This window comes from Papio anubis, chromosome 5 (assembly GCF_008728515.1).
Source record: "Papio anubis isolate 15944 chromosome 5, Panubis1.0, whole genome shotgun sequence".
Taxonomy (NCBI): Eukaryota; Metazoa; Chordata; class Mammalia; order Primates; family Cercopithecidae; genus Papio; species Papio anubis.
This window is the reverse complement of record NC_044980.1, coordinates 168,505,541-168,530,782: the sequence shown is the minus strand read 5'-3', so window position 1 is coordinate 168,530,782 and position 25,242 is coordinate 168,505,541. Positions and strand designations below refer to the sequence as shown.

Here is a 25,242-nt window from a genome sequence, read left to right as displayed (position 1 = left end):
CACAACATTCAGCTGGGCTGGGGAGGTAGAAGCTGAATAACAGATCACACAAGGAATTGGGGAGTAAGATTGGGATGGGGGTGCCGAGGGAGAATTCCAGGGAGAAGTCCAGATGCTGTGGCTTTGCAATGCTGCCTGCATCCCGACCCTCCATTCTCCGACTGCTGCTAATGCCTTGGTTCAGGACCTAGAGATTCTGGATTTATCCATAACCTCTAACTGTCTCTCCCCCAGCTCTCATCCAGCCTCCACATGGCCATCCAATTAATTTTCCTAAAGGGCAGATTTGCTCATTCACACACACCCTGCAATGGCTCCCCATGGCCTTGTTAAACTGATGCGAGTCCTTGTGCTGACCTTCAAGGCCTGCACAGTCTAGCACCCGTCTGTCTTCCTTGCTGCTGGTGTGCCACCTCTTGCACAGGGCTCTGCTTCAGCACGTAGTATTTCCCACCAGATCCTCTTTCTGAAAATGCCTGGGCATTTGTGCATGCTATTCCCACAGCCTTGGAACCTCTTACCCTTATCTCTGCCAGTTCACATCCTGGCTCCATCACTTACTAAGTAACCTTGAGCAAATGACTCAATGTTTTCTCATCTGTGAAATGGAGACAACACCACCTATTCCCAAGGCTTGTAGTGAGCATTGAATGAAGTGATGCAAATAAAGTGCTCAGCCCAGTGTTGGCACAGAGTAGGTACACATTATCTAACATCATTGCAGTCATCAGTATCATCAGCAGCAGCATTAATTTCCGAAGATCCCTCTCAAATAGCACTCCCTCCATGCAATTTCCCAGATCTCCTTGGCAAGATGTGAGGGCATCTTCCCCTTTGGAGACCTGTGGCACTTTCTGGGGCAGTATTGCCTGCCTCCAGTACATGCTCTCTTTGTCTGTTTTTCCCTTCCTGGTCACTCTGAGCTCCTCTCAGGACAGGACCAGTATCTTGTTTCATTTCTCTTGTCCCCAGAATCGGCTACATCTCCTGGTACATGGTAGATCCTGAGGACATGTGTGCTGGGTTGAATTTAACGTGTCAACGAGTGCATGAGGGTGTGTGCGTTGGAAGTATGACCCCGTGTGTGCAACTCTGGACTTAGACATCGTATGAGTGCGTGCGTGTGTGCAGGCGTGTGTGTGGATGTTTTGCCATATGCCTGCGGGAGCGCTGAGGTCCAGCAGGTTGCCAACAGTTGAGGATTTTGACCGGGCCGCCAGGAGGCGCTCCTTAGCGGTTCTGCGGGAAGTCTTGGTCTATCCCTGCGCGGGAAGGGGGGTGGGGGTGGAGGTGGGGGTGGGAGTGGGTGGGGGACGCTGCACTGGGGGAGGGGAGGCCGGGGGTGGGGAGGGATGCTGCTGTAGCACCAGGTTTCCCTGCCTTCAGTGCGCCGGGGACCCAGGGCGCTCCTTCAGCTTCCTTGCCCTCTCCGACTCCCTCCGAGCCCGTCCCAGCCCAAGCACTGGCTCAGGCTCGACCATCTGAGCCCCTGGAGGTTTTCGGGACTGGGCCCTGCCATCTGACAAGCCGACTCGGGCACCTGCAGTGGTTGTCCTTATGGCTGTTTTTCTGTTTTTATGGCTCAAATCTGGGCTATATTCACCGCAACTCAATTCAACACTCATTTGCTTCTGGCAGGGGACTGTACGCCAAAGGCAGTGGCAGAGACAGGGGACGTCATTCCACCCCCTCCCCCCGCCCCGTCCCCACCCCGTGGCCCGGGATGGGAGAAGCATGGGGGAGGGGAGGGGCAGCGGAGGATGGGAGGAGGTAGGGAGCCGGCCCAGGCTGAAAAGCGGAAGTGGCCGGGGGTTCCCGTTTCCCCGCCAGAAGAGAGGACAGGAACCCCGGCGTCCCTCTCTCGGACCCCCGCGGAGACCCATCCCCCCGGCAACTCTGCCTTGGAGCTCCCGGTGGGCCACAGAGAGCGCCCCTTCCCCCAACACACATAGCTCCAACCCCAAGACCCGGCCCAGTTTCAAACTTTGCTGAGGGAGGGGGCAGATTGAGGCGGACGAGAGCGGAGCACTGGAGGGGTCGTTCCCGAAGACTCCAGGCGGCGGACTTACGCTGCCCAAGCCGCTTCTCCTCCCGGGAAGGGACAAATAGTCCCCTTGGTCCCCCATCCCCAGTCGACGTTTACGTTCTCCTCCCCTGCACCTGCCGTCTGTCCGCCCCCTTGCCGCCGCCCTCTGACTCACTCCGGGAGCACGAACTGTACCCCTCGGGGGCGACTCCCTCCTCCTGGGCGAAGCGTGCTCCGGCGGGCTTCGGGTTAAGCACAGCCAGAAGTAGCTTAGATCGACGTCCCCCACCCCCGCGAGCTCAAAGTTGTTCTCTGGGTTCAGACTTGAGTCTCCGCCGCAGCCGGGGCGGTCCTGGCTCCAGGACCCCGGCCCTTCGGGCTCTACCTGGAGTCTCCGGCTAGGGCCCACGCCTCCCCTTAGTTCGCAGCCAGCCGCCTGCTCGCGGCCGCTCGCAGGGAGCTGTCCTTTCAGCACCATGGAGAGCGCGTCCGCGAGTGTCCCCTCTACCGCCTCTCAGTCCCCATCCGGCGCCCAGGCAGCCTTGGGGAGCTGTCCCCCCGAAAGCCGTGCTCCCCAGATTCCCGAGTTGCCCCAAGGCCTCGAGGCGAGAACCGGGACCCTGTTGCCCACAGCCCGGCTCCGCCCTCCCGGCCCTCGGCCAGCACCGACCTGGCGGTCCCTGCAACCGTCTGAGCCACTGCAGGGCTCCGGCCCGACTCCACGAGGTGGTTCCTTCTGCTATTCCAGCTCCCGCCGCCGCGTGCAACTCCGCCAGGCGAGCTGGGGCCGCGGCTTCTGCTGCGGGCGGCTGCCGAAGGCGCCCTCCAATCACGCCCCTCAGCCGGGCCCTGACGTTCTACCGCTCCCCTTCCAGATGGGAAATTCAAATCTCTCTCTCTCTCTCTCTCTCTCTCTCTCCCCCCCTCTCACCCCTCTGTCTCTCCCCCCTCTCTCTCTCTCTCCCCCCTGTCTCTCTCTCCTCTCTCTCTCTCCCCCCCCCCCCGTCTCTCTCTCCTCTCTCTCTCTCCCTCCCTCCCTCCCCCGTCGTTCCTTCCTTCTCTCCCTCTCTCCCTCCCTCCTCCCTCCCGTCTCCTTCTCCCTCCATTCCTCCCCCTCTTTTCTCGCTCCCCTCCCCTCTCTCCTCCACCTTACACTGTTCTCCTCCCCCTCGCAGACGCCCCTGCCGACTCCCTGCAGCCAGACATCCTGGCCACAGCTCCAGGCCCACAAGCTTTCTGCTCCTGAGGAGTGGTGGGGGCAGGGGGTGGAGGAAGGGCTCTTTAAAGCAAAGCTCAAAGTTCGCCTCCTTGGGAAAGCCCTCCTTGGTTTCTCCAGGCAGAGTGGTCGCACCTCTTGGGGTTCCTGCGACTCCGAGACAAGCCCTTGCCTCAGCGACTCCCGTTCCACCTGTTAGCTTGCCTCTTGCCTGTGAGCAGCTCCAGGACTGGACCTTGGCCGGATCATCTTTACAGCCCCTCCCCCCAGCACAGTGCCCAGCCACAGGAGCACTCAGGAAACACTGATGGAGCGTGTGAGCAAGACCCTCGCAGTGGGTCAGCACCCAGTGAGAGAAGACTGATGCAAAACTGCAGTGGACCTTAGGCAAGCCACTCACCAATCCCTTTGAGATCTGATATCCTGTGAAGAATAAAGACTCCTCTGGCAAAATTTATTCGAGAAGGCCATTTCTTTTCCTCCTATGCCCAAGAAAGTAAAAGGACTTCCAAGAGGCAGGACAACATCTGCTACCATCCCCAGCCTTTTCTCTTCCCCTGGCACTCATTTTTTTTGTTTTATTACTCTCTCTTAATGAGCCTCTTTATTCTGCCTGCCATCTTTCGGCTCCCAATTGCTCCCTTTAATCAGGCCCGATGTGTAGGAAAATGGTTTCAGAGAGGAGGGGCCTTGCACAAGGCCTTTGAAAGATCTGCAGGAGTTTCTACATCCGTCAGGGTATGTCAGAGTGGAGATGGCTTCTCCTTCTAAGGGGATGGCCTCCTTCCAAGGAAGGGGCAACAAGAGTTGCAGAAATATGATTTCGTTCCAATAAGGGGGAGCTTATCCCTTCACACACGATCACAGCAAAGGCCTTAAAGCAGGAGACCCCGCCCCCCACAAGTCAGAGGCCACTGGTGAACCTGGTGAACTGGTGAACCTGGCCACTGGTGAACGAGAGGCCTTGTCACCTGGAGAATCACCTTCTGAAGCCTATGTCTGTTCTCCCCTTACAGGCTTGGGTAAGGAAGGCCCCTCCTTTAGGGCTGAGTTCCATGTTTAGCACTGTGTTGGGCCGTCAGCATAGAATGCTTATTCTTTATTTTCCTTCCCTTTCCTAGGGCAGATACAAAGAGGGGGATGGCAGTGGCAGGGAGGCTCTTTGATTAGAGTGACTTAGACTTTCCACTAATGCCTGAGGGGAGTTCTGGGCAGGGAGATCTGACATCATGTCATTTCGAGTGCACAGTCCTCCTCATCCCCTCTTTCCTCATGTGCTTCAAGAACATGCTTAGTAAATGGGACCTGGCTGCCAGCACTCTGGTTACAACTGAGGTTTTTCCACAACTGGTATTGCTTTTGACATGGACACAACTGAACTGGGCTACAAATCTAGTTGAGGTTTAGGGAAAATACTGAGCTCAGTTCTGGACACCACACTTTAAGATGGACTTTGGCAAACTTGAGTATGTCAAGCTCGAGAAGGGGCTAGTCTGGTGGTGGGCACCTGGAAAACAGGTCAAATGAGGGCAGGTTGAAGGATTTGAGGATCTTTCACCTGGAAGAAAGAACACTGAGGGGGCATTAACCCTTGAAGGGCTGGCAATTCCTGCTTAATTTATAATTCCCCCGCTTAGTAACGTGCCTGGCAAAGTAGGTGCTAAGGAAGTGCTTGAATGGATGAATAACTGTTGCAGGGGAAGAGTAGTACTATTGCTTTTTCTATTGCTGGCGATAGAATTAGGGCAATGGGGGAAAGGTAAAGGAAGCAGGCAGAAGCTCTGAGAGGAAGAACCTGCTCTCCAGAGGAGCTGTCCAGCCACAGCATGGACTGCCCCATGTGGGGTTATGGGTTCTCTACATCTGGAAGATGGCATGTGGGTGGGAGGCTGGTCCAGCTGATGGCTAAAGCCCCCTTTGAGCCCAAGCATCTCTGAGTCTATAAAAAACTGCCTAAGCTGACATGAACTGTGTCTCCCTGCAGAAAATCTTACTGATGAATAGGAAGACAGCTCAGCCACATTTTGGTGACTTCATTTTATTGAGCAATAAGGGGTAAATCACGACACTTTAGCCATTAAAGAAAGGTGATGAAGAGATGAGTACCTGCTTCCTATTCAGTGTTACCAGCCTTGACATGCTTCCCAAATGACCTATTATTGAAAAAGTTGCTGAATATCATAAGCATTTCCTAATGATTAAAATACTACTACTAATAGTGAATATTTGAGCTTTCATTATGTCTCAGGTGTTAACTTTGGTGCTTTATAGGATTTACATGTTCTCATTTAATTTACACAAGCGCTTATGTTCAAGATGGGAAAGTTGAGGCCCAGGGAGATAAAATGAATCTTTGGCAGAGCCAGCATTCCAGACCAGGCTTGCCTGACACTGAGTTCTGTGGTCCCTCCAGCACGTGGGGCTGCCTCTCTCCTGACACATCCCACAGCCTATGGAAATGTAACTTTTGCTCTGCAGATATTTTTTTACATTGGCATTTATAGTCTTCCCTGTTCTCCAGTTTCTCACTGAAAGAAAAAAAAAAAAAACTGCCAGGAAATCACACCCAGATCAGGGTCCTCATGTCATGTGGGTTGCCAGCATTTCCTTCATCTCCTGCATCTCTAATCCAGCGGGAGTGCAAACAGGCCCAGCCGCAGGTTCTTGCCGAGTCTGCTCTGTAGACAGCTTCTAAGAGTCACCTGGTAAAATATAGATTGGGCTCTGCTTTAGGGGACTTATCCTGGCTGGAGCTGAATTTCCACTTTTATTTATGAGCCCTGGGGGCAGGAGGAGGGGCTCAGATTTGAACAGATTTGTAAGATGTTATGTATATGCCTTGAATGTTCAGTAGGAAGCCAATCAGGGAGCTAATGTTAGTACTTTGTGTGAGGATCGAGGAACAATGTGTGAGGAATGACAACTGTCACAGACCATAAATGTGGTGATCAGTGAGAGAGCTTGCATAAGGCTCCTGTCCAAAGGTCAGCCCATTTCTTCCCTGCAATTGCCTCAGCCCAGAGGGCATCCTGGATGCCATGTGGGAAGTGAGGGGGTGTCTAGGAAATGCCAGGCACCAGCTCTGATCTGGAGCTCGCTGGCTGGTTCTGAGCTTGCTGGGAGTTACGTTGGTGGGTGCAGGGAGACATTCAAATGCTCCAGACACTGGCTTCACATCCTGTCATTCTAGCGTGAGCCTGGAGGGGCAGAGTTGGTCTTGGTTTGGGAGGTTGGCCATGTGCCCGAGGAAACAGAACTGCGGGGGTGGTACACAGAGAGGGGCTCTAGGCCACCTTGCTCATCTGATGAGTGCCTTCCCTCTTGTCACTGACAATGGCTGGGTGCCATCAGTGTGAGGGCCCCAGTGTACCTTCTTCAACATGGAATGGCATGGTGTGAAGGCAAACCCATAAGTGTGCAATGGTGTATTTGAGTGCCCAGCAGTGTGGGACTGTGCAGGTGGGAGAGTGGTAGCACTCATGTGCAGTGACACAGGCACTGTGTGTCATCATTAATGTGTGGCAGGGCAGGCGTGGGTCTGTGACTCTCAGTGTGTGGTGGTGTTTCCCTCCCGATGGGATGTGACTCCTGTGTCAGTGTGTTGTTGGTGTGTGATGGTATAGACCTACGTGGAGTGTTGTTAGAGTAGAATAAGTCAATGGCATTGTTTGGGCATTTGGCTGTAAGGCAAGAGTACTACCTAGAGCTGTGCAGGTTGTGTACTGCACAACCACAGAGGGCACCATTTACACAGACTGTGCCAGACACAAAGGCTCTGGGGACATGTCACCATTTCTGTATATTGTTGTATGTCTAAGTGTTGCTGTCAACCAGGAATCCTCCAGGTGATAGGATGTTGCCATCAGTATGAAATGGTGTAGTCCTGTGTAACCATCAGTGGTAAGGTTGCAGATATGAGTGTCCTACAGTGGGCTGGAACATGTATCACTGCGATTGTGTAGGGCAGTAAGGGTGTGTGTGTACAGCCAGGAGTGTGTCATTACCACTGGGCAGGTATGCAGGCAAAATGCGTCACAGATAGTGACTGACCCCTCCTTGTCTATTCTGCCCCCACCAGAGACACCCTCATTAATTCAACTTGCTGGCTCCTATCCCACCTGGGAAACTGCAGAAGCCCCAGCACCCTTCATTCTTATTTTATTTTTTTTTGATACAGAGTCTTGTTCTGTTGCCCAGGCTGGAGTGCAGTGGTACAATCATAGCTCACTGCAGCCCTGAAGTCCTGAGTTCAAGTGATCCATCTCAGCCTCTTGAGTAGCTGGGACTACATGGGTGCACTACCAAGCCTGCCGATTTTTATTTTTTATTTTCTATGGAGACAAGGTCTCACTATGTTGCCCAGGCTAGTCTTGAACTCCTGGCCTCAAGCAGTCTTGTCTTAGCCTCCCAAAGCTCTGGGATTGCAGGCAGGAGCCACGGTACCTGGATTCATTCTTCACTTTTCTCAGAAAGAGGGTACCAGGCTCAACATATGAACTCTGACTCATTGGTGGTGCATGGAGTCCATGTGGAAATTCCCTGGGTGAGCCCCTCCCTATCCCAAAGCCTGGCCCCTAACTCAGAACCTCTCTCCTAGCCCAGCATCTGCCCAGCAGCTCCTCAGAGGTCCTCTGCCAGCCTTCATCCCGTCCCACCCTCCCAGATTCAGGCACTCATTAGCATGTCAAAGCAGTTGTCTCCCAGCCCACACTGTACCCCTGGATATGCGCACATGGTTAGCTCCCCTCATCCTGTGCTTTCCTGAAACCTTGCATTTTCATGTCTGCACACCAGTCTGCAGTCTTCTTGCCCCCATCCTATCAAAGGAAGAATATTTTGGTAATAAATCTTTCCTCTCTTGCCTCTGGTTCTTTTTCCAGCTCTCATTTATGACTTCTGTCTCCTCTCCTCTCACTCTTTGAGATGTGTTTGGACATCCCCGTGCATCAAGAACTCTTCTCTGATGGCCTGTCCCTAGAGCCAGCCAATGACCCCAGACAAGCATCCTCATTTCTGAGTCTCAGCTCTGGACTTGCCCAGGCACAATCAGTGGAGCATCAGAGTTTGCTTTCCCTGCTCTCGAGAGGGTCCCCTTCCTGAGTGTCTGTCCACCCTCAGGATGCTTGGTCCCTTTTCCTCTCCACCTGCAAAACCCATGCTCAGAAAGACAGTTTTTACACGTTAGAGTCTTCTCCTTAGCCACAGGGAAATAGAATAACAGAGTTGCAGGATACCAGAATCATGCAAAAGACCATTTTAGAATCACATTTAGAATCACAGAATTATAGGCTCCCTACAACACTATATGTCAAAGAGTAGCCCACTCCTACTCAGAACCACTGGAGTGGGGGACTTGTTAAAAAATTGCAGATTATTGTGCTTCATCCCACATGGCGCAAACCCAAATCTCTGACACAGAAGCCCAGGAATTTGCATCTTTTGCCCAGCTCCGCAAGTGTTTCTGACACATCGACTGGTTGAAAAACCCTTGCCCTGGGTCAATAGAGTCAGAGAATCATAAGATCCTGGACCCTCATCTTACAGAAAAACTGGATCATGGAACCACAGAATATTTTAGGATTCATGGAAGCTTCAAATCAACCAATTATACACATTCACTCACAACTTTAGAATCTTAAATTCTAAGAATCTCAGTGTCAAGAATTGTGAAGTTGGAAGTGACCCTGGAGTGTGATTTTGTTCTCGTTCTAGGAGGAATTTTTAGTTTCCAGCCTTCCTGTTCCTTTTGGAATGGAAAGCTTTTTCCCTTGTCCCTTGAACGACTGCCTCTATGGTGTCGCCTACATTTGTGAAGATAGATGTTCTTTCCATCTTGGTACAGAGGCAGTCGGCAGAACCCCTGCATTATATGGAGTGAGTGAGCTTTCTGGAAATGACTTCTACTTTCCATTTAGAACCAGCACACTCTGGCCCACAAAACAGATCTTGCTTGTTGATAAAAATGAATTCAAAAGGACATTATTCCTGTTTTGTTAAAGCAAGGATATTGGTGGAACATGGACAACAGAGGTTAATAAGCTTATGGGGCCTCTGGTTGAGGAAATGAAAGAGAGAGAGAGTGCCGAGGGGCAGTGGAATGCTACTGGAGATTAATAGACCAGTGTGTGTGTGTGTGCACACGTGTGCGTATGTGGTTGGGGGAGGGTTGGATGAAGGGAGGCAATAAGACATACACTAAAAAAATCAGTGATGAAAAGATAACTTTCTGGTCATCTAACCCAGTGTCCTCAATTTACAGATGGGGAGACAGAGGGTAAGAAAGGGGAAAGGACTTTCTCAAGGTCGCATAACAAGTTAATGAAACTTCTCACTCTAGGTAAGTACTCTTTTTTAGGTATAACTCAGCACCCAGCTCCACATGTCCTAAACACCTCCAGTGTGCCAAGCATTGCTTTAGGGACGTTACGGATGCCAACCCTTTAAGCCGTCTGACAACCCTATGTAGCAGGCATTTTTCACTCACTCATTCTCTTATCTAACATATACAGAGGTCCTGCAGCACCCCAGGAGTTCTCCCAGGCAAAGGTGTACAAGAAGTTTCAGAGTTTCTCTCCCCCACTTCGTTCCACAGTGAGAGATGCAAATGCTTCACTGAGAGCTAACACACGGACCAGTTCACACTCTCCAGATCCTTTCAGATCCGAGACTCTGTGATTCGAAGCACTCAGAAGCAAGCGGGAGACAGATGCCCGCAAACAGTCAATGACCATACAACATGTTAAGTGCTGTCTTAGTGAAGAGGGAACTCTGACGAGGAGAATCAAACACACACAGCTTGCAAGCCAGATGGAATTGGAGGCTTAAAGCAGGGAAGGGGCAGGGGTGGCTGGCACCCCCTGCTCCTGATGCATGAAAGCTCTGGGGCCATCCAAGTCATCTCAGAGGTTTCATGGTGGTGGAAGCCATGGGCACTGGCCACGTAAAGACAGGGAGTTAAATCTCACTAATCCTCTGCCCCTTCCCATGTGACCCTAGTGTGTGGCTTTTCCCTGAGACTGTGTCCCCACTGATGAAATCGGGGAGTGATTTCTACCTGCCAGGGTGGTTGTGTGGCTCTAATCAAACAGTGCTTAGGAAACAGTAGCATAGCCTCAGCAAGTATTAATTCCCTCTTTCTCTCCAACACCCAGGCAAGGCATAGCATTCTCTTCTGGAGTTCAGGGCAGAGTGACCACTAGACAAAACCTCCTTTTATGGTCTGCTTGGTCAAAGAACTCCGCCTCATAATCTCCCTGCATGTATTTAAGTTGGAATGCGAAAGAAACGAATTTAAAGCTTAGAGGAAAATGGGGGAGATGGTTCTTCTTTTTACCCCTTTTCTTGGCTCCCTCCCTTCCTCTCCTGCATACGAGGGTCTAGGATATTTGGGTCCCCCAAAATGGGAACTGTGTAAGAAAGTCCAGAAGGGACTTAGACTTCAGGCCCAAGAAGAGGAGGAATTTTCCACCCACAAATTTAAAAATGGCTGCTCTGGGCCACTCAACCTCCAGTTGTTTCTTCCTGGTAGAAAAACAAAATAAAACAAAACCCCCTTTTATTTGGCAAACAAGCAAAGGATTGGGGAAGTCTTGGGAAGATGAAGCCAGGGAAAAGCTTAAAGGGCAGAAGAGGAAGGGATTTTCAACAACTGAGCCTCTCATGGGGAAAGGTGATTCATAATCTTTATCTGATTTAATCCCCAGTCCCTCGCCTCCGTTACCTTAAATATCATTACCTCCGCTTTATATTCAGAGAGGGATATTCAGACTCAGAGAGGTTAAGCCCTTGTTCAGGGTAACACAGCCAAGAAGCAGGAGCAACAGCATCTGAACCTGGTGTGTCTCTCCAGGTGGCCACATTTCCTGAGGGAGATTGGGGGCTTTCTAGAAGCCGAGCCTGGGTCTGCAGCTTCGAGGCAACTAGTTCCAGAGTTTGGGTATCCTGCTAGGGCACCCTATATGGAGACCTCGCCACGGGCTGGTCCTTGATGGGGCTGGGTGTTCTAGGTCTCAAGGTGACCAAAAGTGATGGAGCTGTAGGTCAGGGCTCAGAGCTGTGCCCTAAGGACTTACATAAGAAATTCTCTCTGGGGCAGGCCTTTGCTCACTTCCAATCAGCTTGGCTCAGCCCTGTTCTCACCAGCAGCCTTGGACCACGGCTCCTGCCTCTGCTCTTGTCTTCTTCTTTACTTTCTAACTGGCTTCCAGACCGGTAGGAGAATCAGAGCTTTCTAAAACACAGATCTGACTGCATCACTCTTCTCCTTAAAACACGCCGTGGTCACAGTCTTTTGGCCAACTCCTCCCTCGTGTGGCGTCGGCTTTGGAGGAGCCCACCTGTGTATTTCATCTGGACCCATGCGTGGTGGATCACATGACCTGGGCTGGACTGATGAGCACATCTGGTCCCTCCGGCCCCAGAGACCAGCTGAGGGTACGTGAGCACAGAGGGCCAGAGAGACTCCAATCTGGGTTTTCTACTTTTACCTCTTCCCTTTTTTTCTTGTTTAAAGCCACTTTAAGGATCCAAAAGGATCCTAACTAATACAAAATCCTTTAATGCCTTCCCATTGCCTTCAGGATAAAGTCCAAGCCCTTTAAACTGGCCTTGAAGGCCCTTGGTGATCAGACTCTGACTGCTTTCTGCAGTCTCATAGTAGCCACTTGTGCCCCATCAACACCAAATGATTTACAGTTCTTGGACACGCCACAACCTCAACCATGTTTCTGAGCTTTTGCCCGTGCTGTTTGCTCTGGGTAGAATGCCTTTGTCTACTCTGTGTGCTTGAGAAACCTTTGCTTTGACCATTACGGCACAGCTAGAGCATTAACAAAAAAAATCTAACTTGGGAAACAGGATGGAACCAGGGTTTCTTGCATGCACCCAGGTGGACCCCTTCATTGCGGCACTAAGCTTTATACTTAAGGTTGCTTTCTTGGCTGACTTCCCTACTGGATTGTGAGCCCTTGGAGGATGGGACTCACTGAAGAGGAGGGAGTCCTTTACTTAGCAAACACATACTGAGCATCTACTGTATGCCAGAGGCTCTTCTTGTTGCTGGGGATACATGGTGAGAAAATACACAAATTTCTGTCTCTTCTAGTAGGAGAAGTGGGCACTGCTTGAGCAAACACACCCAGGGGCAGGGCGCTTTCAGCAGGTGCTGGGCTATGACAGAATAAGACAGGGGCATGCCGGCTACATGTCTCTGGGCTCAGAGCCCAGAGAAGGACCAGCCCCAAAACAGGCCCTCAGGAAGTGGCTGTTTAATGAATGATTAAGGAACATGCCCAGACACCCAGGTGGCCCTCTGCTTTCCTTTATGACTGTTACTCAGGACTCTACCAAAACCTCTTTGTTAGTGACTGACTTGGTCCCAGTTTCCAGCCTACACCCCCTCTTGAGGGGGTCACGGTTACATAAATGACATTGGGGTGCGTCTGTGCAACACGCACCTTTCCTGGTGGGAGCTGAACAGAGCAACATTCTCTTTGACTTCACAAGGTCACTCTGTCCCCACCTGGGTCCAGTGTCTGGAAGCCGCCGTGCTCCCATGCCTGACTTTAATCAGTGCTCTCCCCGCCTCCAGCTTTCTAGCCTTCCCTCTGCCATCTCCCTTCTAGGCCTGTTGCCAGCCCTTTGATCCTCTCTGTGACTCTCCACTGGGCCTTTGTCTGGATCCATTAAGGCGGTGAAGCGTCACCCTGCTTGGGTCACTCCTGTGCTCAAAGGCCTCCGATGACTCACCATTACCTGCAGCATCAAGTCCAAACCCACTCGGGCCCCTCTTGAGCTGACTTCTGCTTCCTTTGTCAACCTGTTTACCTCAACTCTTCTCCCACACAGCGCTCCCTGCTGCAGAGCCCTCCACACCTCCGGGGTGCCCTTTTTCCCCTATCTTTGATTGTCTCCTGCTGCTGGATCCTAAGCTGCTTGAGGGCAAGGGCATGCCTTGCTCATCCCTGAATCCCCAACATCAAGCCCAAGGCTTTTTTGATTGTGGATGGTCAGTGGATATTTCCAGAGGTAGAACACATGCCTGGCATTGCCCCACCTGCTTGGGGTTGAAATAACTTGCCTTGGCCCACGGCCTTTGAGGTCCCATCTCAGGGGCAGGATTTGCAGACTGAGGCCACTTTCTGGACCACAGAGCATAATAATAGCTGTTTAAATCTTGCACTTGCCCCTTCTGAAGCTTTTTTTTTTTTTTTTTTTTATTTCTTACCCACACATATAACCCCATGATTTCCTTCCGTGCTCTCGCCCTATCACTATGGCATTTTGTCATTGGGATGTTTCTGGTGTAATTTGCTGTGGTGATAATACATTTTTGACCTGTCTGGTGTTGCCTGGAGTTCCTCTATTCTCCACCCTCAGTCTTTGTGATTTGGGTGGGGCTGACTCTATGTCCTACTGCCATGGGTGGGCATTAGATCCATAGCCAGCTAATTAGAGTGCTGGGTAGCCACCTGGCCATGGTGATTGGCTCTAGGATGGCAAGTGACACAAGCTAAGCCAATGAGAGTCAGCCCTGGGACTTTAGCTGGAACCAATAGGAAAGTGACTCCCTCCCTTCCTTCCTTCCTTCCTTCCTTCCTTCCTTCCTTCCTTCCTTCCTTCCTTCCTTCCTTCCTTCCTTCCTTCCTTCTTTCCTCTCTCTTTCTTCTCCCCTTCTTTCTCTTTCTCTCTTTCTTTTCTCTTTCTTTCTCTCTCTCTCTTCTTTCTTTCTCTTTCTTTCTTTCTTTCTCTCTCTCTCTTTCTCTCTTTCTTTCTTTCTTTCTTTCTTTCTCTCTCTTTCTTTCTCTTTCTTTCTTTCTTTCTTTCTGTCTTTCTGTCTTTCTGTCTTTCTCTCTCGACAGAAGCTGGAGAGCAATTGCACAATCATGGCTCACTGCCGCCTCAACCTCCTGGGCTCAAGAGATCCTCTGCTTCAGCATCCCCAGTAGCTGGGGCTACAGGCTGGTCTTGAACTCCTGGGCTCAAGTGATCCTCCTGCCTTGGCCTCCCAATGTGCTGCGATTACAGGCATGAGCCACAGTGTCTGACCAAAAGGAGCCTCCATGTATGGAATTAGCAGGGCTGGCAGAATGTGGGACTGAGCAACTGGTGACTGGTTTGCTACCACCTGGGGAGGGCCTGCCCGAGGGTGATGCCAATGCAGAGAAGCACACAGCTGAGAGAAGGGCAGGAGGCAAATTCCTGATGACAGTGTTTGACAGGTCCCGATGTGCCTTGAAGCTTCCTCTGCTCATGCACTTTTCAGTTATGTGAGCCAATAAATGCTGCCTTTTTCCTTCAGTTGCTCTGAATTAGGTTTCTGTCTTGGCCACCTGGAAGGGACCTGCTGGAATCTGTAACTTTGGAGCTGTGTGTCCCTTCCTTAAGAAAACTTCTTATCAGGCAGGTCCCAATCCCGGGAAGCCCTACCGTTTAATATTCTCACATTCCAAGAAGAAGCTGATCTTCCTTTGTCTCTAAGCTGCATCTTGACCTACTACAAGCTGGTCCCCATGGTCACGTTGACTGAAAGGGAGGGAACTCACAATGGTGGTGCTTGCTCAAAGATTTGCCAAAGTCCAAACATTCATATCCACAGATCCCAGTTCATATCTCCACACCTCCTCAAAGATGCACATATTTTAGGCCAACAAATCTGCAATTTCACCCTTGAGTGGCATTGGCATTCTTGGGTGGGTGCCATCTGTTCCTGGCAATTTGTCTGCATCTAGTTTGTCAACTGGAGTTGGAACATTTGCCTGCAGGAGCAGTGCCTTTGGTGCCCTTACTTCCAAGAGACCATTTTGGAGCAGGGATTTCCCTGAGGTCCTCCTCAGTTGGGACTGGGGCTGAGGCTTCCTCAGATCTTCTGGATATCTCTTTTTCATCTCAGAGCTGTGATCATCAAGCATCTTGACAGTTCTTTATCTGGCCTCTTTCCATCCGATGCATTTGAAAGTCCTCTGACTCTTGGTCCCACAGGCCTTCCCAAGGTGACTTTCAGGGTGTTTTTAGACTGCATAATTTCAATGCCTCTCTGCCCTAGCTACGCCTCCTGATTCCAAGTCATCAAGTTTTAAATGTTTTCCCAAAGATGCTTTTTTCTTTGCAATACGCTCTCAGATGTGTCTCCTTAGCTTGTTGGTTTTGGTTTGTTTTGTTTTGGTTCCCACCGTGATGGTCAGACCATGCCAGGCTATAATTGGAGGAGGGACACTGTGTGCTCGGTTGGTGAGGCTCATGGAGCCTCCATCATCTTATGATGCCATCAGAACATGTGGCTTCTGTGGTAGCAAGAGGGAGCTCTGTGTTATCAAGGTTTTCCTGCTGGAAAGTGATCCTTCAGGCTATCTTGTTTCTTTCTCCAGTTCTGCCCTTTCCCTTCCCCTGCTGCCCTGTGCCCAGGAGGCTGCCCCACATAGACCAATCAACAGGCTCCCTTGGTCTTCGGCTTTCTTGGGTTTTATCAAAGAGGTACTGGCAGGGATTTGAGGCAAGGAAAAGAGCACAATCAGAGTGTCTCTCGGCTGAAGGTGGAGGCTTTTGTGCATTTCGCAGCTGGTGCCTATAACTTCACAAGTTCCTTCCATGCTTTGGCCTTATCACTGTGTCATTTTGTCACTGGGATGTTTTTGGTGTAATTTATTGTGTACATTTCCTGCTTGTACCCTCTCTAAGCTTGACAACTGCTCCTTCCTTGCCCCTCAGGTTGGAGATGGTAATGGCTCCCCACTGACACTGGTCCCCGGGAGCTGTGCCATCCTTGTGGGACCTGTTCACCCTGCCCATGCCTTGAGGTAACTCTCCTCAAATGGGCCTGATGCAGTGGTCCATGCTCCCTGCCAGGATCCTCGTGGATTCACCGATAGCCATTTTCTGCTCACCATTCGTTGGCCAGGCCTAGTGCCTTGGGCCTGCCAGCTGCAAGGGGCTGGGAAGGGTGGAGTCGCCTGTGTTCAGAAGAGGGGTAAGCAGGTATGGGTGTGCTCTGATCATCTCCACCACAGGCACCAGCTCACGACTCCCAGTCCTCAGTATTGAGCACTTTGGGGCTCCAGGAGGGTCCCTCCAAAGGCGTTCTCTCACTTCCTATTATGTACTGTTCTTCAGAGCTCTTTCTCCCCGGGGAATGGCAGGAAGGGGCATTGGGGTTGTATCCAGACTTTGCCAGGCCCTCACTGTGTGACTTTGGGCAAGTCAGCTTTCCTCTCTGAGCCTAAGTTTCCTCATTTGCAACGTGGGATATTGACACTTTCCTTGCAGGCACATTGCTGGGCTGAGACAGTGTATGCACAGGCCCTGGCGCTGGGAGGCACACAGCTACCAGCAGCTGGAATCAACCATCATGCCCATGTCTGGCGGAAACCAGCACCTTCGTGCTCACTTAACCCTGCTCCCTGAGCACTGCTCTGGGCCAGCCATGTCTCCGAGCTGGAATACAGGGGGAATAAGGCAGAGGAAGACCCTGCCTAACGGGGTGTTTCTGGTGGGAGTGGGCAGGCAATTAACAGGTACAATGGCTCCCAACTTACAATGGCTCAACTTATGATTTTTTTTTGAGTTTATAGTGGTGCGACAGCAATACACATTCAGTAGAATCCATATCTCAGGTACCGTTACAACCACTCTGTTTTCCACTTTCAGTACAACATTCAATAAATTACATGATATATCCAACGCTTTATTATAAAGTAGCTTTGTGGTAGTTGACTTTGCACAACTAGGCTAATGTAAGTGTCTGAGCATGTTTAAGGTAGACTAGGTTCAGCTGTGATGCTCAGTAGGTTCAGAGTATTAAATGCATTTTCAACTTACAATATTTTCATCTTATGATGGGTTTATTGGGACATAAACCCACTGTAAGTCAAGGAGCATCTGTGAATGGAAAGATAATTCAGAGTGGTGAGTGCACTGCAGAAATAAAGCCAGTTGATATGAGAAAGAAAGACAGAGCAGGGATGTCCCAGTAAGGCTCCTAGAGGTGACGTCTGAGCCTGACCTGAAAAATCGGATGAGGCCCATGCTGAAGATCTGGGGCAGAAAGTATGGCCTGAAGGATGCTCCCCTGAGCTGGGAGTGAGCTCAGCTTGTTCCCGGGACGGAACGGAGCCGTGGCAGGGAATGTAATAGGAACTGAGTTCCAGGTTGTTTGGGACCTCATCAGCCTTGGTGAGAGGCCTGGATGCTCAGACTGAGATGGGGGCCATTTGGAGATTGTAAGAAGCAGGTAGAATCCACCGTGAGTCCCTAGTTCAGTTCTTCAGTCCCCAGTTCTAAATTCTCTGACTGCGTTTGTCAGCTCAGTTTCCTTAGCGAATTGCCAGTTTTGGAGAACCAAGGTCCACAGTGAAGGATCCAGGCAGGTTCCTTCCTCACTTCTGGGAAAGCCGAGGCCCACAGTCCCTGGGTCAGGCTCTGGTCCTACTGATGAAGACAACAGCCACCCAATCACACCCCAGCTGGTCCTCCCCACCCTCCACCTTCCTGAGAACCCGCTGTGCGCAGGCCGTGCACATTTGCCACGTCCTTTCATCGGCCCACTCTTGGTGAGAGGCTGCCATCGTCATCTCTGTCTGTAGATGAGGAAACTGAGGACCCAGTCTCTCCCGCTCCCTCCTCACCTCAGGACAGCTCCCTCTCGCATGCCGCAGCCCACACGGCATCCTGTAAATAACTGCATGTTCCCAACACCTCTCCTCCTTCTCCTTGGAAACCTGCTCTGGCTTTCCACTTGGACTGCTGGGTTGTCAGATTCCCTGGCTTGGCTCCGTGCGGAGCGTGGCGGGAGCTCAGATATTGCATTTGAAAGCCTGGGGCTGGGCTCCAGCTCAGCCATTCACTAGCTGGGTGACTGTAGGCAAGTCACTGCACCTCTCTGAGCCTCAGTTTCCTCATCAGAAGTGCAGGGTGCAAAAACTCATGTCTGTAGTGAAGATTGGATGAGGACTGTACAGAAGTCTCAGTTGAACGTGAGGCACACAGTTGGGTGCTTAACGAAAATGGGTTTACATGAGCTTTATTTATACGACCTCATTTCAGCCCCACAACCACCTTATGAGGTAAGTACTATTGTTATGCCCATTTTACAGAGCAGGAGAGAGGCAGAGAGCGGTCAGGAAACTTGCCAAGGTCACACAACTAGAAGGTGCTATACGGGGGTTGCATCTAGGCTGTCTGGTCCCAGAATTTGCTTTCTGAACCTCTCTGTCCTTCTGAAACCAAGATGTCTGAATGGGAGATGAGGCTCACTCCATGGCTGGATGCAGGATGAGGTGGCACTGAGGGATTATTCCTCACTGTCCATGGTCACCCTGTGTCTCTGTGTGGTTGCTATGGTAGACGCAGGTTGTCCTATTTTCTCTGGTAGCCTTTCTTCCCTATAGAACCTTAATATTCCCTTGGGGAGCCACTCGTTCCCATTCTCTGGCCATGTGGTTTGGATGGAATTGAATCTTCTTTCCCTCAAGCTCTAGAGATTGGCATGGAACCCAGGCCTAGGATTTAGGGATGAACATGTGATCCAAGATGGTCCAGTGAGACTCAATCCTGGGGCTTGTCCTGGAAATATTAGAAAACCTCTCTTTCTGTTGGAATTGCTGAGGTGGGAAAGCCTGAGCCTGGAGCTGCAGGGTCACAGTGTGGAAAGAGCCTGCCCCAAAGGAAAGCCACGTCAGAAGAGGCGCTAATAGACAGAGAGAGACTGAACCTCAGTCACATTTTGTGAGCTCCTGGATCAAGCCCTTCCTGAAATCCACAGATCTACCCTTGAATTTTTCAGTTACATAAACAAATACAACTCCTTTGGCCTTAAACCATTTACATTTGTTTTTCTACCACTTGCATCTAAAATAGGATTGACTGGTAATGTGCTAAGTAGTTCACGTTTGTTATTTCACTTAATCCAGTGGGGTACTTACATTGTGATCATTATGCAGATGAAGGAACTAGGGCCAAGAGAGGTGTGTTATATTGGCCAAGAGGTCACAGCTAGCGCGTGGTAGAGCTGGGATTAGACTCCACACATTTCGACTCTGGACTGAACTTCAACTGCTCTGCCTTATGGTAGAAGCCAGATGTCACCCTTAAATACTGTGTGTAACGTCTACTCTCCAGCTCTCATCCAGCTGCTCTCCCCGCCGACTGTCATGCCCTTTAATCCCCACTTCCTCAGGAAAGAAGCCTTGCTGGCTACACCCTCAGACTAAGCTCTGTTTTCTGGTAGACATTTTATGGCCTAATATAATTTTTCTTCTGAGCTCCACTGAACTTCAATAATTATTTGTTCCGGGCTTATCTCTTCTGCTGGGTGGGAGCCCCTAGGGGCAGAGATGACGTCTGTCTGGCCATAGTTGCAGCCCCGATGCCTTGGCACGGCGCCTGGCCCGTGGTGGGCACCTGGTAAATGTTTGTGGAATAAATGGATTGTGTAGTCTTTTCATTCCCACTGTGGCGCTGGATCACGGTACACCTGTTTGACTGCAGAGTTGTATCGCTCTGACACTGCACAATTCGCCCTGGCTCTGCTGTCTCGTAGGCTGCTGTGATCTTGGGATGTTTACTTATCTTTGTGTACATATTTATGCTTTTCCTTCTTAACAGTGAGTTCTTTGAAGATAGAGCAGTGTCTCTGACCCCGCATCCCTTGAGTAGTGGTAATAACAGTAGTAATAGCAATACAAATGGTACGCTGATCATGAGTGCTTACCACCTGCCAGACACAGTTCTAAGGCTTTGACATGCGTTGCTTCCTTTCATCCTTACATCAAACTGTACTACATGTAGCATTATGACCCCATTACACTGAAGGGCAAACTGAGGCTCAGAGAGGTGATGTGGACTCTTTGTGCCTCCCCAGTTTGAGTTTGGATTCTGTGTCATGCAATCAAGAGTCCTTGCTTTCCCAGTGACTTTATGGAGGAAACCTAGGCTGGGATGGAAGGCAGCAAGGGTGGCAGCAAGGCTGGGGTCAGCAGGGAGCTTTAAGATTGATCCAGCAAATGAAGGCCTGGCTGTCCCCGGTCAAAAGGAAAAGAGTTCTCACTGTGGAAGATAAAAGGAGAAAAGAGCTGGTCAAAGGAAGGAGGAGCTGTGAGAAGCGGGGGCCTCAGGACAAAGACACGTGGGTAGGGGCTCAGGGGTGCTGGGGACAGGGCACCAGGGATGCAGCTGGAGAGCCTGGGCTTCTACCTAGCCTCAGCACTCTTTGGCTCTGCGATCTGCAGCAAGGCACTGTGCCTTTCTGAGCCCACTTTGCCAGGCTGATGCCAGGCTTGAGATAACACCTGGGAATTGCTAGCCAGTGCCTGCCATGGAGGAACAGGTACCATGAATGGGGTGCCAAGGGCGAGGGGTGCTGCAAGCTCTTCATCTGCATGAACTCAGGGAGCCTCTCAACAGACCTAGGAAGCTGGCATCGCAACAATCGCGCTCCACAGAGGGGGAAGCTGGGGAGGGAAGCACAGCCGCTCGCTCGAGGCCATCGGTCGTCAGAGGCCGCTGAGCTCTGTGCTCTGGCTGTGTGGTTCCAGAACCGCCCTTTCCTACTGCGTCACAAGAAGGGCTTGAATTTGGATGTCCATGAGAGAAGGGGCCGGTGCAGACAGTTGCTGACTTTGTACCATCTCCCCTTATGGGTTCAAGTTGCTATTTTCATCATTTACCTGCGAGAGGCTCTGCCCCTTCTCCCCAGCGTATCTCAGGGCACAGTAGACAGACATTTGGCAGCAAGCCTGTGGGAGCCTGTGCTGGAACCGGGGCTCAGAGACAAATAAGACCTGGTGCCCAGCTTGTTCAGCAGGTGAGCGGGTGGGACTGAGGCCTGGAGCTCCAGACAGCCGCTGTACAACCCTGAAAGACGAGAGGCCAGGCAGCTCTCTGAGGAGGGGCGCTGGGGCCCGTTTCTCAGGGGTCTTGCCAGCTGTTTCCAGGGGCACCGTGTGAGGCTGGTGCCAGGGCTGGCCCAGAAGTGAGGAGCCAGCGTGTCCCCGGCTTGACTGGTGGAGTAGCACCTCTGTGGTATTTGCCACATCTCCAAACCACCTGTGCTATTTGCTTAACATTTCTCTCATTTCATTCACTTGCAGAAATAAAACCCTTCATTGCATTTATTTAAAAAAGAAGCCTCACATGGGCACTTTAGACCAGAAAACTAGTATCACTTGCTATTAACAGAAGGTAACAATGCACATAAATGCAGTGAAAAGGAAACCTGTGTACTGTCTCACTCGGTGTGAGGCCCTCAGTCTAAGGCTAGCCCTCTGGTCATGGACAGGGAGGGGGCTAACATTAGAGAGTGTTGAGGACGTACTGAGACTTCCTCACAGACACAACGGAAGTGTTGTAGGAGAACTGAAAAACCAGAATCAATTCCTCAGTATAGGACTTGCTATCGAGAGTGGTACCCACAGAACCACGTACAGTCACGGAGATGCTGATGCTTCCTTGGGTTTGGAAAACACCTGGAGACACCTTCACCTGCCCGCCCTGCTTTCTCTGGGGTCAGCCTCACTTCCTATCCCACCTAGCTGGTTCTCGGCCTCAGCTCTTCCACTACCAGGGAGGCGAAGGAACTTTCTGCTCAGCTGCTGGATGCGGAAGACCCGAGGTTGAACCTGCGTTTCTTGCAGCCAAATGGGAAGAAGACACTTTGTCTCTCTGATCCTCAGTTTCCCTATCCAGAAAAAGGCCACAGCAATCCCCTTTTCCAGGACTGTTTGGAAGATTAACTGAGATGCAGTGTGTGCATGTATGTACCTTTGCATAGTGCCTGGCACAGAAAGCAAGAACTCCAGCCCTTGGGTGCTGATCATGTCAAACTGAGAGACTGTTTGAAGCCACCTCTGCCGCAATTCCATTTTCTCTTTTGCAGGCTCTTTCTTTCTCCCAAGATAGTTCAACGGCTATGGGCTCAAATCTTCTCTCCTCCATCCCTCCAGAGGCAGGTCAACTCTCGAAACCTCAGTTCGCTCATCGTTAAAATGAGAATAATAGAATCCCCTCAACAAGTTACTGTTTGGGCAAGAAAATACTTTGCCGTTGGTGAAGTTTCGTATTCCTGTAAGGACTTATTTTTATTGTTCGTAACCACCTGGGGTTGGAAGGCTATCAGAGTGTTCCTGGGGTTGCACTGCCTACCCTCAGGGGAAATTATCTGAGTTTGAGCCCACGCGAAAGACTTCCTGAGTTCCTGACAGGCTGCGCGCTGAGGTTTCTGTCATTGAGGGGAATATTGTGGGCTCCAGCTGGGGCAGCTTCTGTTTTTAGCTGGAATCATTGCTGTTCAGCCCCCTGTGTAGAAAAAAGAAACACGGTGCAGAAATAGCCCGTCCCAGGGGCTGCCCAAGAGAAGGGCTTATTTTGACTCAGGATGCTGCAGAAGCTGTGGCAGGCTTGTCAAAATACATCTGCCTCTTCTCGAGCAGCCCACGGATCCCCACGCTCAAGCCAGGACCAAAGCGTGGCTGCCAGATGCACACATCTGGAACCTAGTCCCTGGGAGCTGAGGACAGCCCCGGCATTGATTCCAGCAATAATCGCCTCCTAAACCCTGGGGGGTCAAAAGCAGATATCCTGTGCCAGTGGCACGAAGAAGCCCACCTTGGCCTTGAGACTCGTCTTGGTGGCCCCCGTGGCTGGCATAAGGCCTAGTGGGGTCTGGTGTGTGGATGAGGGAGCTTCCGCAGCCATTCCCTCTGTGGGCCTTGCAGAGGACCCCGCAGTGGAAGTTATTACACCCATTTCACAGGTGGGAAAACTGAGGTCTGGACCATGAAGTGATTTCTTGTGGGGGAATCTCCCTCCAGTCATGTGTTTCTTCTCCACACCCTTTTCAGCACCTCAAGCTGCACGTGCCTCTGCCTGGGATGCCCTTTCTCCTTGTGTGACTGTTTATGACCCAGAACACACGGTATCTGCTCTGGGCAGTCAGCCCCAGCCTCACTGGGCCTTTGTGCAGTCTTCACCATGGCCCTCATTTCCACGTCAGTGTCCTGACACTTCAACCTGGCCCCGGCCGGACCTGACAGCTGTTTACTCGAGGAATGAATGAATGGTGCTGGTGTGTTTCATTAAGCGGCTCCCCAGCTCAAACCAAAGGGGGCCACCTTTCAACCTGAGGGTACCTTTGAAGAGACAAGAAAGTGGGCTTTGTCTCTTGTATGGTATAGCCACCTGTCCACAGGCTCCTCACACGCAAGATGCCCTGAGCCACACTTGTTCATCTCCCACCAGAACTGTCTCAGGCAGCGGCTCTACCATCTCTGTGGTTCCTCAAGCTCAAATCCCTGGTCTGCTTGGATGCCAAGTCTGGACTACTCACCCCAAGGGACTCTTGTCCCTCTGCCCCTACCACCTCCCTCCTGCCTCTGGTTCCTCGGGCCTTCCCAGCCCCACTGTGCACCACATGCAGCCTCTTAGTTGTGTCTCTGCCTCAGCCTGGCTCCCTCAGCCCCATCGTCACTCCCACCCTCACCTGGTTCTGACTCCCGCCTCCTCTGTGAACTCAGCTCTGAACACATCGCTCTGCCCCTGCTCAGCAATTCCCCCTTTCTATGGTGGCATTTTTCAAAGTGGATCTTGCAGATATTAGTGGGGGTTCTGGGAATGAGGGTGCCCTTGGTCGAATGAGTGGGGATTGCTGGGCTAAATGGAGTCAGACAGACCTCCCCCTGCAGGACTTCTCTGGGCTTTTATTGTGCTCTTGTGGATGACGATTTTCCGAGAGGCGACGCAGCATGTGGCATTTCTAGGACTTATCTGATCATGCACCTTTTGATGTGGAACATCGAGGGGGTGTTCCGAGGAAGGGCTGGTGTGTGGGTCAGAGTCTAGACTAGACCTTGACCTTAGTGGTCAAGATTCTTCCCAGTGCAGCTCTAGTCTGCTCTGGCCAGCTGAGAGGAGCCTCTGGAGGCTCCCTGTGCCTGCTGCAGCTTTCCTGCCTCTGTCTCCCGCCCACTCATCCTCCTGCCAGACTTGCGTTTTCCATACATCCAGCCCTTCCTTTTCTTCAAGGCACAGCCCAAATACCACCCCCTTGCTGGGCCCCTGCATGGGAGACCTCTCACCCCAGGGCCCCATATCTGGCTGATGCTAGATCATCCTGAGTGTGACGTTGTTACCGGGAAATCTTTGAATCAACCCTAATTTGCAAAAAAACAAAAAAAAAACAGAAAAAACCCCGTCACTTGCAAACTCCAGTATTTTGATCAGCATCAACAGCAGGTTCCTCACTCAGGCTGCGCCATTGCACTCATGTGCCTTGATGCAGTGGCGTGGCCTGCTGCAGAGACCACACGTTCCCAAGGATGACATCTGTGTATGCTATGCAGCCCCTTTGGAGCCCAGGGAGCCCCTGATTCAGCGGGAAACAGATGGTACGCAAAACCACACTTCTCATGCTGAGAGTCACACTGTCGTTCCCCTAAAGGGACAGTTCCTTTAGTATTCGAGGAAGGGACTCATGTTTGCTGAGAGCCTACCTGGTGCTTTATACATGCCATGACCCCAGTGACTGGAGCAAGGCAAGGAAGGTGCTTCCAAGGGGAGATGGAGCCAGGGTCAGGGCCCTGCTGGAGCTCACGCCGCAGGGGAGCTGTAACACCGAGAGGCTCAGGTGAGTCCGGCTCCAAAGCCCGGCTTCTCCCATGATGGCCCCAACCAGGCCCTGCGGCAGAGGGCTTCTCTCCAGGAGCCTGTCCTCTTCTCTCCCTGACAAGGCTTCCCACAGCCAGCGTAGTCCCCTCTCCAGCGTGGTAGCAGCCCGGTGCTCAGGGAGAGTCCCTGCTTGTGTGCCATCTCCCCAGCCATGCTGGGAGCCCCTCAAGGTCAAGTCTTTGTGCCTCTAACATCCAGTGTGGGGCTCGGCTGCATATATGAGGTCCTGTGTATGAGATGAGGGGTCCATGTTTCTTGGCCTAAGGAAGATTCTGGGCCTTTGTTACATCAGTCCCAGGAAAGTGTACATGGAGGTCCAGTGTTGTGAAACTCACCATCAGGCGTCGCT

The 25,242-nt window shown here is 51.4% G+C and overlaps 1 protein-coding gene across 3 annotated transcripts in view; it reads right to left on the bottom strand.

Moving 5' to 3' along the window:
• The window catches only part of CPLX2 (complexin 2), an 84,269-nt gene that overhangs the window by 5,798 nt on the left and 53,229 nt on the right, over nt 1–25,242 (bottom strand). Inside the window, exon 1 of one of the 3 annotated variants that reach the window (XM_009209597.3) lies at nt 2,697–3,057. The exons of 1 other annotated variant lie outside the window; for it this stretch is intronic. The gene's annotated coding sequence lies outside the window, so the exon portion shown is untranslated. Of the gene's footprint in view, nt 1–2,201; nt 3,058–25,242 lie in introns of those variants that run through there. One more of the 3 variants, XM_009209599.3, reaches the window with a different exon arrangement.